This window comes from Schistocerca americana, chromosome 2 (genome assembly GCF_021461395.2).
Source record: "Schistocerca americana isolate TAMUIC-IGC-003095 chromosome 2, iqSchAmer2.1, whole genome shotgun sequence".
Lineage (NCBI taxonomy): Eukaryota > Metazoa > Arthropoda > Insecta > Orthoptera > Acrididae > Schistocerca > Schistocerca americana.
In genome coordinates this window covers 287,229,652-287,242,206 of record NC_060120.1, presented here as the reverse complement: position 1 = coordinate 287,242,206, position 12,555 = coordinate 287,229,652, and positions in this window count along the sequence as shown.

Below are 12,555 nucleotides of genomic sequence, written 5' to 3'. Positions count from 1 at the left end.
ATACACAAATGAATTTCGTGACATTCAGGGAACAGACAATGTCATGGCCGATTATCTTTCCTGCATCTCTGCCATAGATAGTGTCACTGACTTCGACGCACTTGCTCGAGTACAACCTCACGATGCGTGAAATTACAGACAATTCCACGGTTCTTAAGATCAAGCCTTGCACGCTCCGTGGGTCAAGTGTTCCACTCCAGAGTGACGTCTGAACTGGTTCACCCCTCCCACTTGTCCCATCACCCATGAGACAACAGATTTTCAAAGCCATATACAACCTCGCCCACCAGGCATCAAGGCCATGACTAGGCTTATCACCGAACACTTCGTGTGGCCTGGAATTAAAGCTCAGTGCTGCAACTGTACACGAGCATGTGTTGCATGCCAATACTCCAAGATTGGTAGACACAGCAACCTCCGACTGGCAGGTTTGATGTAACTGTGTGCATATGCCCAAGAACAGGTATCATGACTTTTTTACTGTGCTGGAACTGTCCCATTAGTTCAAAGAGACCAGACAATGCTGTTGGTAACAGATAAGCAGACTTGCCATTGTTCAAGCCGTGTTTGTGCCAAACTTTTTTCCCAGTTAAAACATCAAATTACATTCAATTTACACCTCTTGCGTATTTTTCTCTGTTACCGTTACCTCCATTTAAACATTAGGACCTAACATGAGCTACTTACAGGCATTACTGATCACTTTTTTTTCATCCATGACACAAATAAAGCTAACAGAAAATAATAGTGGCTTCCGTAATATCATCTGTATCTGATGAGGTATAAAAAAACACTGGACATTATGCTACACAGAATAATTACATTTGGTATGTGTGGTGTGCAGGCTTATCTTCAGAGAGCTGATACATACACATATAAGCAATGCTCACTTTAGAGAAAATGTTCAAAGCGACCATCTTACATTTGCAAACACTTCGCCACTTGCTGGATCACACATTGTTGGCATGCTCGCAAGCTGTACATTGTGTACATCTATGGGTAGAGTACTATATACTTTTTCCTTAAGTGTCCCCATAAATAAAAATCTTGTGGATTAACATCTGGGGAACGTGGAGGCCGGAACATTTTACTTCAATGACCAATCCATTTCCCTGGAAACACTTAACAAGTTATGCACATTCATTCCATAATGTGGTGGTGCACCATCATACCAAAATCAATACTAAGTGGAACATTTTCTAAAGTGCCAGGTAAAATATTGTGAAGAAATGTATGATACAGGGCACATTTGAACTGTCCAGCAATAAGTAAAGGTCCAAAAGCATTCCTTCCACAATTCCAGACTACAGGTTGATGCCAAAACATGCCTGAAAGCCACATTCGTGGCCAACGCATAGGGTGTGTTCTGAGTAACAATGGCTGTTGTAGAGGTTGAAAATACCGTGGCAAGTGAATTGAGATTCGTCAGTCCATATTGTGTTATTTTATAAAATATTCATTTTCTTCCACTTGGTGCAAAAGCCATTTAAAAAGCTGTACTCATCAATTACAGTCTTCCAGCTGCTGGTGTTGAGTTAACATGAAATGATATGGATGCAGTTCTTCATCATGCAACACTTAAACAATTAGTCCTTGAGATATCTGGAACTGCCTTGCAATATAATGGGTACTTCCTCGAGATATTGGTGAATGGTTTCAAGAATAACATCCTCTGTTTGTGGAGTATGTCTAGTTGTTGCATGACCTCTGTCCATTACTTTTGGATGAAGATTAGCAGTTTCCTGAAGGATTTGCTTCAGGCAATAAGAAACATTGTTATCAGGGTGGTGCCTTAGAGGGTACTGTGCAGCATATACATGAGCAGCAGCAGCAGCTTTGTTATTGGATGCACCAAGCACCAAAAGCGTATTGGCGTATTCATCATTTGTGCACTCCATCGGGAAGCCGTGCTACATCAACTTGACAAGACCATTTATGGTCGTGCACTGTGCATTTAGTTTAATGAATCCCACTTTCACATGATAGACTATTGTCATGTGACAAAATGATGTGCTTATAAATGATGAGAACTAGGGAACAGACATCAAAAAAGTAAAAAAGGAACCTGACGAGGATTCAAAACATAGTTCCATGGTGGGTGTGTTTGATGCCCCTGCAGTTTGCTCACTGAGCTGTGATGGCTGATATGGTTGTGTGGGGCAATATGCGTTCCTCTGTACATTCCGATGTACTGCACAATCTGACGGTTTTGCCAGCTCCATGTTTTCACATGTGTGTTTTCAAAATTCAACCAATATGATTTAGCAAGATAAAATTTTCTCTTGGATCTGGATTAGGAACTGCATGCTGACCTCTGAGAGTGACATTTTTTCTGTACCTTCTGTATGAAAATGGCAAGGGAGTGTGTTACTTTCAGACCATATCAAATTGTGAAGAAGGACTTCATTAGCTAAGCATTCATTTCCATATACTTAATTGTAATAAACTTCCATTTGAAGATGACATGGTCTCAGTCATTTTGCTGCACTAACTATACAATAACAACCCAAGCCATTTAACTATTAAAGACATAGTACAGAACATACTGAGTAAGCTACAGTTAGGGAACAGGACATCTTTGTTATACACCCTTTATCCATAAAATCTAACCGTTTTCTCTGAATAAAAATGGCATAGTTACCTCTGACAACATCCGATGTTAGGCCTTAATAAAACTAGAACTATGCAGTGATACTTTAGAGCACCACTGGCGAGTGAAGACTGTTTCATCTTTGCACGGGACAAAGATGCAAGGGTGTTCTGAGTGTTGCTTGTGAATGGGTGTGTTCATGTATCTTGCTTGTTCAATATTATCATGTACCAGTATCATTGCTTTGGTTTCATTATTGGTACATTCCTATCAGCTCACAGTGAATTCTATCAAAGTGGTGACCCTGGGTACAACTGTGAATTTTTCCTCGTATGGCATAATCATGATTCAGATAGAATTTTCCATTTGATACAGTTGATGGCCATTTAATATACCAACTTGTATAGTTTCCAGCAGAGATTATGTACTCCAAGAACTCACAATTCTAAGAATGTGGATATTAATTACTGCCATGACAAACGAAAAACCTACTTTAACACATCTCACCTAATTGAGTAATTTATTTAATCCCTTAACATGGATACTCCAATACCACAAATAAAGCACTAAAGCTCACATTATGGGGTGCAAAGATAATGCATAGTGATCAGTTAAAAAATTGAATTGTTTTATTTGATAGTTTTTATTCATTTTAAGAACAAAAAGCATGTTAAAATACTAATTTCAACAACATAGTATTGTGAGTACAAAGCAACGACACATCTTGTGGTTTCTAGAACTACGCACTAGGACACTCTTTTTGATAGGCAAGTGCTTCTACTCTACAGATGGATATCTTAACACGGACTGTTAAACCAACTTAAGTAAAAACGTCTGTTAGATTTCAGTTCTGGCTGCACTTGGTCACAACTGTCAAGATTAGGTATTCTACTTTTGATAAATTTATTAAAAGTGCCTAACTATGTTTCATTCTGATAGTGTGTTAATTCTTTAAATATTAGCAGTTCCAGTTTGCTGTAATGTATTCACGTATTTTTACAATTTCCTGACAAATGAGCAGGGAAGTAGGTATTATATTCAGGTGTTCTATTTTTTTATTATTATGTGATCAAAAGTATCCGGACACCTTGCTGAAAATGATTTAAAAGTTCGTAGCGCCCTCCATCGGGAATGCTGGAATTCAATATGGTGTTGGCCCACCCTTAGCCTTGATGACAGCGTCCACTCTTGCAGGCATACGGTCAACGAGGTGCTGCAAGGCTTCTTGGGATATGGCAGCCCATTCTTCATGGAGTGTTGCACTGAGGACAGGTACTGATGTCAGTCAGTGAGGCCTGGCACAAAGTCGGCATTCCATAACATCTGAAAGGTGTTCTATAGGATTCAGGTCAGGACTCTGTGCAGGCCAGTCCATTACAGGGATGTTATTGTCGTGTAACCACTCCACCACAGGCCATTCATTATAAACAGGTGCTTGATCATGTTGAAAGATGCGATTGCCATCTACAAATTGCTTTTCAACAGTGGGAAGCAAGAAGGTGCTTAAAACATCAATGTAGGCACGTGCTGTGATAGTGTATGCAAAACAACAAGGGGTGCAAGCCCCCTCCATGAAAAACACGACCACACCATAACACCACCATCTCAGAGTTTTGCTGTTGGCACTACACACGCTGGCAGATGATGTTCACAGGGCGTTCGCCATACCCACGCCCTACCATCGGATCACCACATTGTGTACCATGGTTTGTCACTCCACACAACATTTTTACACTGTTCAGTCGTCCAATGTTTATGCTCCTTACACCAAGCAAGGCGTCATTTGGCATTTACCAGCATGATGTGTGGCTTACGAGCAGCCGTTCGACCATGAAATCCAAGTTTTCTCACCTCCCACCTAACTGTCATAGTACTTGCAGTGGGTCCTGATGCAGTTTGGAATTCCAGTGTGATGGTCTGGATAGATGTCTGCCTATTACACATTACAACCCTCTTCAAAAATCATGGTCTCTGTCAGTCAACAGACGAGCCAGCCTTTACACTTTTGTGCTGTATCTGTTCCCTTCACGTTTCCATTTCACTGTCACATCAGAAACAGTGGACCTAGGGACGTTTAGGAGTGTGGAAATTTCACATAAAGATGTATGATACAAGTGACACCCAATCACCTGACCAAGCTTCAAGTGCGTGAGTTCCGCAGAGCACCCCATTCTGCTCTCTCACAATGTCTAATGACTACTGAGGTCGCTGATATTGAGTACCTGGCAGCAGGTGGCAGCACAATGCACATAATATGAAAAATGTATGTTTTTGGAGGTGTCCGGATACTTTTGATCACATAGTTTGTTATATTTTCTGACATGTTCCACACCCATGAGAATCATCTCATCTTTGGGTCTAAGGAACGAAAACTGAATCTAATCTGTCTACAATGTTTACTTCATTTACTCACACTCCAACATTCACAGCATCATTTTGTTGTCTTACTACCTGTCTCATAATCAAACTATGCTTTCCAAGTTGGTATCTATAACAGTATATCGAATTTTGTGTAATATGATAGAAAATGGTATGCCTCTTGTTATATCTGCCACAAAACTTTCTCTTTATCAACTGCAGATGACTGAAGTCAAATTTGTGGCCAACTTGGGTTGAAACATATTTCAAATAGTAGCTTCCATGAACCTACCACTTTGGTGGCAAATATAATAAACAGTTATTGAATAGTCTACATTAGCGTGAGAACCAAGTCGTTTGATGAACTTCGACAAAGTTATCTTCTTAGTTTCCTCCTTCCACTTCCAAAATTCAGCAACAGAGCTAAAATTTATTACTTCACATATATTTAATGTACAAACTGTAAATGTTCAAACAAATACTTTCCTGGATAATAAAAAAAAGGCTGCTATACTTGCACTCCATGAATTTCTATCAAAGTCTAAATTTTCTTTTTTTAGGGTAGATTTTGCTGCAAACAATAAAGCACTGAAAATTCACATTTGATATGACAGAAATTTCAGTGCTGAAACAGACACACTTCACATCACATGCTGCAGCATTAAGGGAAAAAAAACGACACATGAGACTACGAGTACGCCCACCCACACACTGCTGTGAAAGTTGTTGCCATTTGACAGCTGGAGCAACACTAGCACTCCAAGCACCAAGAAAGAATGTCTGATGTGTCGTAAGCATGTTTGTTTTGCATCCCTTTCCTTCGTGATTTATGAAATACTTCTTTTCCCCTCCAAGAGTTTGTGTACTATCAAAAGACATAGATGTCTCTAAAATTGAGTATAAAATAAGTGCAAGTAGGGAAAAATATCATGAATCCAGCGGCAAGCTACAAAACATTCGTGAGGAAATACTTGCAGCATCGGATAGAACTGCAGCTTACCACGTTGACATCAAAAGAATGAACACACAGATCCACACATAAGAAGCACAGACGTGTACTTCTATGTACAAAAGGGATCGATGCCCCATTTGTCGTTCTGTAGGCCTACTGTGTTTCTGTCAATGTTGCCTATTGCCACATTATATTACTCTATGTGGGACAAGCAACTGCCAAATAGTGGTAGAAATATGCTGTGCATGTAAAGCCCAAGTCCTCAAAGCCAATAATATTGTCGGAAGTGCTGTCATATGTTAAATTTGCCATTAGAGACGTTTCACCCAATGACATATTCACTGGTTTATCAGTATCTGAGAAAAGCTGTACCTTCTGCTTTAAAAGGTGGAATGTATTGTCACCTATCCCACATTTTATTTGTATGCCTTCCACATACCTCTGTAATGTATGCAATGACTGAAGCATAAAACATTGGCAAGACCTGTATGTCCGAGTGCTGTAATATAATAAATTTAGAGCAAACAGTTTATTTTTATCTTTCCATATTGCAGTATGTTTCTCCTTCAATGGCATGCTAATCTGGCTTAACAATAAGTCAAGGGCATCTTTCTTTAAATATGGGGATCCTATAGTCTTCATATTGTGTTTGTCCTCCTTCACTTGACCCTTCTGATACAGTTTCTGTTTTTGTCTGTACTAAAAATGATAGACACTTTCTTTGTCTCATAATAGTTTTGCTCGAAGTCTAGCTATCGGCATACTGATGCTTCACATGCTTTTACAAGTCACAAGTAACTGCACTTAATCTAACCGCTTCATTGGCAAAGCAGGTCTGTGTTAACGATTCAGATGAATCTTGCACTGATATATGGAGAATTGATCTGGCTGCTTCTGTGCTATAGGACTGTTTTACAACTTTAAACGGATTACTGAACCTGTGTGGCAGTTTCCTGTTCATTGTTACTTGAGGTGGCTTGTTTGGGATGTCAAACTGCGTGGGTACTGCATTCCTCATGAGTTTATCGTTGCCTGCATTCATGAATCGGTTTGGATGGACTTGAGGCGTACAAAAGTTAATATTATTATAAATATAAACAGGGTCTTTTTTGATAAGATCTTCTTGTCTGCTGCTCACTAGCCATTTTCTGCTCCTAAAACGAAACAATCATTAATACACATGTAATATACAAGTGTATCCTGATGATACAGTTTAGTAACATAAACAAAGGCAGACATGGTGTCCTCTTCTTGTTGTTGCTACAATTTATTGAGTTTCAGACATTCCTGTTTGTAAAAAACCGTTGTACAAAACAAACAACTGCTATTCGCTTTCACTTTCACGATCACGCTGAACTCAACAGTTTTACTTATTGGCCACTTGGCACGCTGCTGGTAGAGAAAGCAACGAAATCAAGGGGAAGTGTCACAACTGACTCTGGTACACCCTCAAATCCACTGTTTTGGTGCAGCCTTTGAAATGTAGCAATCCTATCGTCTTTTGCTATACTAAAATACTATTGGTTGCTAGAATGTTCGTTTGAGCAGTTACCAGCGCGTTCATGCGCATGTGCAGAGTTGAAGTCGTGCTTTCTCCTGCTTCTGGCTGAAGTGGCACTGCTTGTTGTATGAACAGTAACAGCAAGCTGCTAGACGCAACCCATAAAAAATTTTCTGGCGCACCCAAGCTGCCAGATTTGCACGTGCGCAAAGCTGTGTGAGTTGGAGTGGGGGCAGAGTCCACATGCATATTCACTGTTCATCATTTGATCATTTTTAGTGTTGTGGAAGCTGTTGTGGTGGTCTGTTTGCCCTTTTGCTGATTAAGCTTCATTTTATTTACTCATATTAAATCACCTTTACTAGGAGGAGTGCAAAGGAATTGCAATTCATTGAAGCATGAAAGTTATTGTTTCTAGGGCTCTCGAGTGTCCAGCTGGATGCGGTCGTTGAAGCCCTGCGAAATCTCAGCAAATAACCTTTCTGCCATCATCAGGTGGTGCTAATGGAATGGTCGGTCTGCTCACTCACTCTCATCTGATACTTTCCCCCCTTTGGGGAAATGTGTACGGGAGTTTGTAGCCTTTCAGCTTTTACTCCACTTGTTTACTTGTGTCTGTCATTATTTCTATGATTTTTGGGTGTCTGCATAATGTGGTGAATGTTCTGTGTGTGTGTGTGTGTGTGTGTGTGTGTGTGTGTGTGTGTGTGTGTGTGTGTGTGTGTGTGTGTGTGTGTCCAGTACTTGCCTGATGTTGGCAAGATGAATGATATTATGGGAGAGGGAGGATTCGATATAAGGATTTTCTCTTCAACTTAGTCATCGAAGATCGTCATTTGGCATTTGTGCTTGTCACAGGACATGTCATACCGAGCTAGGGAGTGGATGAGGACGTTTCCTGATCTGTATGAACTTTCATAGAAGGCCCTTGCCAGATCTTGGAAATACTCTTTCAAGAGTGGGATTTCAGCTGTGGCGTGCAGATTGTCGGTGGGGAGTAACAGGGACAGATGCAATGCTCTCCTGAGGGCATGGTTCTGCAGCCTCTGGTGCTTGTCCAGGTGCTGCTTCGCAGCGTATCCCCGGACAGGGCATGCATACTCCATTACTGGCCGTATAAGGGCCTGATAAACATTCACTCCTACAGAGCAGGGAAGGGAGCTGGTAGTGTTGAGGACCGGATATACACTCCTGGAAATTGAAATAAGAACACCGTGAATTCATTGTCCCAGGAAGGGGAAACTTTATTGACACATTCCTGGGGTCAGATACATCACATGATCACACTGACAGAACCACAGGCACATAGACACAGGCAACAGAGCATGCACAATGTCGGCACTAGCACAGTGTATATCCACCTTTCGCAGCAATCCAGGCTGCTATTCTCCCATGGAGACGATCGTAGAGATGCTGGATGTAGTCCTGTGGAACGGCTTGCCATGCCATTTCCACCTGGCGCCTCAGTTGGACCAGCGTTCGTGCTGGACGTGCAGACCGCGTGAGACGACGCTTCATCCAGTCCCAAACATGCTCAATAGGGGACAGATCCGGAGTGCTTGCTGGCCAGGGTAGTTGACTTACACCTTCTAGAGCACGTTGGGTGGCACGGGATACATGCGGACGTGCATTGTCCTGTTGGAACAGCAAGTTCCCTTGCCGGTCTAGGAATGGTAGAACGATGGGTTCGATGATGGTTTGGATGTACCGTGCACTATTCAGTGTCCCCTCGACGATCACCAGTGGTGTACGGCCAGTGTAGGAGATCGCTCCCCACACCATGATGCCGGGTGTTGGCCCTGTGTGCCTCGGTCGTATGCAGTCCTGATTGTGGCGCTCACCTGCACGGCGCCAAACACGCATACGACCATCATTGGCACCAAGGCAGAAGCGACTCTCATCGCTGAAGACGACACGTCTCCATTCGTCCCTCCATTCACGCCTGTCGCGACACCACTGGAGGCGGGCTGCACGATGTTGGGGCGTGAGCGGAAGACGGCCTAACGGTGTGCGGGACCGTAGCCCAGCTTCATGGAGACGGTTGCGAATGGTCCTCGCCGATACCCCAGGAGCAACAGTGTCCCTAATTTGCTGGGAAGTGGCGGTGCGGTCCCCTACGGCACTGCGTAGGATCCTACGGTCTTGGCGTGCGTCGCTGCGGTCCGGTCCCAGGTCGACGGGCACATGCACCTTCCGCCGACCACTGGCGACAACATCGATGTACTGTGGAGACCTCACGCCCCACGTGTTGAGCAATTCGGCGGTACGTCCACCCGGCCTCCCGCATGCCCACTATACGCCCTCGCTCAAAGTCCATCAACTGCACATACAGTTCACGTCCACGCTGTCGCGGCATGCTACCAGTGTTAAAGACTGTGATGGAGCTCCGTATGCCACGGCAAACTGGCTGACACTGACGGCGGCGGTGCACAAATGCTGCGCAGCTAGCGCCATTCGACGGCCAACACCGCGGTTCCTGGTGTGTCCGCTGTGCCGTGCGTGTGATCATTGCTTGTACAGCCCTCTCGCAGTGTCCGGAGCAAGTATGGTGGGTCTGACACACCGGTGTCAATGTGTTCTTTTTTCCATTTCTAGGAGTGTAGAAAGGACATTCTGGCACAGACCTTCCTGTGGATCTCGTCTATGTGGGGTTTCCACATAAGACGAGAGTCCAAGATTATGCCAAGATACTTGGTGGTTCTGCACCAGGGGAGTTGGGTTCCATTTAGGTGAAGGTGGAGGGAGGAGGGGGCTGAAGAGGTCCATGCCTTCCAAGCCTCTGAGTGACTAGCATAGCCTGCGTCTTTTCCGAGTTGATGGTGTTGCGCCAGCGACAGGCCTAAACTTCTGTGTCATCTAAAACAAAGGTAGCCTACGGATTGCCAGGTCCTTGTTAGCATTACATGTGTAGAAGGCTGCGTCATCTGCATATTGTGCAGTGTGCACCAGGGGAGCCGTTGGTGTGTCCGCAATGTGCAGACTGTACAAAACAGGCCCCAGGACCAATCCCTGTGGCACCCCAGCACGAAAACGCCTTTTGGCATAGCTGGCGGTTTCTACTTTAACAGAGAAAGTTCTATCCATGAGATAGCTTTTAATCTGCTTAACTATACTCACGGGGAACCCTTGTGTATACAACTTCTAGAGTAGCCCTCTATGCCATACTGAGTCGAAGGCCTTGGCTACGTCTAGTAGCACTATCCCGCAGTAGCCTCTGTGGCTGAAGCCCTCTGTGACTGTTTCAACCACTGTCATGATCTGTTGAGGGGCAGAGTAGTTCTGCCAGAATCAGAATTGTATATTAGGCAGAAGTTGCTCTCAGGTAATATGTTCCTGTATGGGTATTAAAAGGAGGCGATCACAGATCTTGCTGAGAGTTGGCAAGAGGCTAATCGGCTGGTAGTGCTGTGGGAATAGAGGGACTTTCCCTGGTTCGTGTATCACGACCACTTCCGCGTGTTTCCTGCAAGCTGGGAACTCGTAGGAACGAGTAATCGCCTTGAAGACGTTCGCAAGGTGTGTGATCGTTGAGGGTGGGAGGTTTTTAACTAATTGATTGGTGACACTCTCGTGTCCTGGCGCCTTTTTTGTGGGGAGGGACCTAATTACTTTAGCCACATCTTCAGGGGCAAAAAGTGGTGGTACGTCTTCTGGGTCCTCCTCAGCATTGAGGAAGACAGCCAGTTGACGACAGACTACCTCTCCATGTTCCTCATCCTGGGGTTCTGCCGTTTGAAACTGCTTCTCGAAGGAGTCAGAGCGGGCATTGGCCTTTTCAGCATGGCTGTAGGCCAGACCCCACTCGCCGTGCAGTGGTGGCATCCTAGCGCATCTTTTTGTGAATTGCTTGCCACGGTGTGTGATAGTCTACTTTGAGAGCTGTGAGGCAGTTTTGCCATTGTGGTTTCTGTGCTTGTTGAACACTACCTTCAGCTCTCTCTCTGTAGACGATTGAGCACCCTCCTGGTGGCCCGATTTCTGGTGATCTTCCACTCTTTTGCCACTCTGGTCTTGGGTCTGTCTGCTTATTGTCGGTGTTATCTATGTCCGTCAGCCAGGCTTCGATTCCCTTCACCGACAGTTTGACTGTGGCCGTCGACAATCCGATTGCGGCCGCTGTCAATCCGTTTGCAGGTGCGGACCTGGGTCAGCGCCATCCCGCAGCATCACGATAGGTGGTGGAAGATCCAGAATCCCATGGAGTGCCCCAGCAGCCGTCGTGGAAGGATCTTGTGTCCGCTTGAGGCGTGACTCCTTGATGGAGCTAAGCAATGATTGCTATGCCTTGCTGAGTTGATAACCTGTGGCTCGGTTTATGAGATTGTACATTACACAAATTTCAATGGCCTCCTTGAAGATGTGGTCCCAGTAGAAGCTGAGAATCTTCGTCTCTTTGTATTTCGTGTTGTGCCCAGTTTCCAAGCAGTGTTCTGCCAGTGCCAATTTGTTGGGGTGGCCTAGCTGCGTGTGGCCTTGGTGTTCTTTGCAGTGGTTGTTTTGATCGACGTAGGATTTGCCACAACCACACGGAATATTATATATGACCGCTTTCTTGAGGCCAAATCCGTCTTTCACAGTCCCCAGTAAGGCGTGTATCTTGGACGGTGGTTGGAAGACCGTGTCAATTTTGTGTAGTTTTAGCAGTCTCCCAATTTTTGACATCATGTTGACTGCATACAGTAGAAAGGCAAGGCCTACTTCCTCATCTTTAGACTGTTCCTCATCTGGGTTTCTGTCGTGTTTCCATCGTCTGAGGGCTGTCTGGATTTGTCGATTGCTGTACCTGTTCCTGTGGAACACATTTTCTAGGTGTTTGAGTTCTTTGTGCAGATTTTGTCTATCTGACATTGAGTATGTCCTATTAACCAGTGTGTTGAGCATCCAGTTGAGTTGTGCAGTCCGCAGCTCGTGGTCGTGCGGTAGCGTTCTCGCTTCCCACGCTCGGGTTCCCGGGTTCGATTCCCAGCGGGGTCAGGGACTTTCTCTGCCTCGTGATGACTGGGTGTTGTGTGATGTCCTTAGGTTAGTTAGGTTTAAGTAGTTCTAAGTTCTAGGGGACTGATGACCACAGATGTTAAGTCCCATAGTGCTCAGAGCCATTTGAACCTTTTTTTTTTTTTTTTTTTTTTTTTTTGAGTTGTGCAGGATGGTGCC